This window comes from Limulus polyphemus, unplaced genomic scaffold, assembly GCF_000517525.1.
Source record: "Limulus polyphemus unplaced genomic scaffold, Limulus_polyphemus-2.1.2 Scaffold73, whole genome shotgun sequence".
In the NCBI taxonomy this organism is placed as follows: domain Eukaryota; kingdom Metazoa; phylum Arthropoda; class Merostomata; order Xiphosura; family Limulidae; genus Limulus; species Limulus polyphemus.
The window spans coordinates 1,173,978-1,176,410 of record NW_013665683.1 but is presented as its reverse complement, the minus strand read 5'-3'; positions in this window follow the sequence as shown (position 1 = coordinate 1,176,410).

The following is a 2,433-nucleotide window of genomic DNA, read 5'->3' as shown; positions in this document are numbered from 1 at the left end:
GATCTCGATGACGCAACAGTACTATTGAAACTAATAAAACATGCAGTAAGCGTTGGAAGTACTTATTTGAATGTGTGAATGTATAGCTGGGAGTAAATTAATCTTTTCATTAGTGTACTTAAATAGGGCAAGCGGAAACTAGGTGGATTCAGGAGTACACTGCCTCCAGAAAATATTTAAATTAGTATTGTAACTTGGGCCTATTTTGACACAGAGAGAGAGACCAAATGTGAAATTAATATGAAAGTAAATAGTTTAATTACTAATTTACATGTCCTATGTTTTACCTTAATATCTTGAGCTTATATTTTCGATTCTTTATCTCCAGCTTTCACATCCATTTTAAGCCATAATTGTCTATACCGAGTCATTATGTTGAACAAAAACTCAATTTAAGTTACTGAAATCGTAAAGCTATCGAAGGTTATGAGGGGGCGAAGTGTGTTCTGGCCCCTTCTGTTCTGATGCTGTGATACAAGTCGAGTGGCTGGAATTCCTTATTAACACCGATAATATACATTTAAACAAGTTAGGTGACTGGAATGATTTTCCTAGTAGTTCTGAAAACATCCGGTCATTGTCTGAAATAATTTTTTCTGTTAATCTTGAAAATCCATACTCAAACAAATTAAGTGACTGGAATCTCTGACTTATTTCCATTGATACTATACAAACATTGAAGTCAAGCAGTTGGAGTATCTGTCCCATTAACCCTGACAACTTACAGTTTATGAAGAAAAGTAAATGGAATCCCAATTGCAATAACACTGATAATCATAAGTACGGTAGTACTTATAGTAGGAATGGGCCAGATGTGCAAAATGTAAAATACAAATTAAAATCTCAAACACACTGCAAACAGCAAAATAAACCTTTACAAGCACTTTACACACACTACTGAGTAGTAAGCAAACCAAATGCAGAATAACAAGACTCCAAAGCACTCGATAGAGTGAAAACAAAAATTTTACAAAACCACAAATTTGTCTATCTGACTGAATAATGTTGTTGGAAAGACATAGCTCTCTCCTACTTTCATCTTATGCAAATCTAAATGCATACGAATGAATTACGTTACCTTGGCTAATATAGTTTTACTTATAACCTTGGTAATAGCAATAACCATAAAGAGCTAGCAGTACTCTAGTAGCCATATTCTATGAATACGAGCACGCTCTTTGAGTTGCCAAGTAACAACTCGCCCTCATATCACGTGCGGATACACGATTGCTTATGGCAAGCGCAACGTGATCATCCTACAGCTGTATCGGCTAGATAAAGAAAAAAAAACGTGGATTACGTAGATTCTATTGTTCTGTGTTGAACAAAGCAATTCTGTCATAACAGTGCATAATAAATAAGATAATAAATGGTAAATTGACAAGCTTTTTGAAAAAGAAAGAGAATAATAACGTAGGGAAAGTGAGTTGTTACAAGTCGAAAGGTACGGTACGGTCCTTGGATTATCTAACACTCGTTTTAAAATTCATTCCCAACAATTATTCATGCTTGTAATTGGCGTAGACTATGTATTGTGAAATGATGCTACTAATATATAATAAATCATTTAGATTCCTGAAAGGGAGCATACAGAGCATCAGCATCTACTTCATGTTATAAAGCAAATCGCAGATGAAACTTTATTGTCCTATCACCCAGTAGAAAATAGATGGCTCAATTATCCGTGAGGTAACCACTTTTTATCTATTATTCACGACACCACATGTTTTTATTGTTTTTTTATACTATGGTAAGAAAGGTATTGAAACTACTTTAAGTTATATTTTAGCTTAAACTTTTTTTCTTCTGTTGCTTTACTCGAACCACTTGAGCCAGTTAAAGCCATGTGGAATTATCGGGTATATATGAATCAACAGGTGAGTTAATTAAGACCACAATAATAAGAGGCTTTTAAAATTTGTATGCAGAGTTTGAAAATGATAAACTCAACCAAAAGAAAAAGAGATTAGATACAACTCTTTATTACAATCACATCAACGGGGAAAGATTGCACTTGATGATTTTTCTATGATAGATAAACTCTATTAGTCTGAATGGCTGGCTTCTCTGTTTTCAGGAACAGCAACTGGATAAATACTCAGGCGATTCAGATATAGAACTAATTTCAACTGAAATTTCCCAGAATGCTTGTTTTGTTTTTTGTTTTTTTATTTTATTTCGCGCAAAGCTACACGAGGGCTATCTGCGCTAGCCATCCCTAATTTAGCAGTGTAAGACTAGAGGGAAGGCAGCTAGTCATCACCACCCACCGCCAACTCTTGGGCTTCTCTTTTACCAACGAATAGTGGGATCGACCGTCACATTCTAACGACCCCACGGCTGAAAGGGTGAGCATGTTTGGTGTGACCGGGATTCGAACCGTCTTTCTAGTCTAGAACTTCCTTGATATCTTATCGAGGGTTCACGATGAGC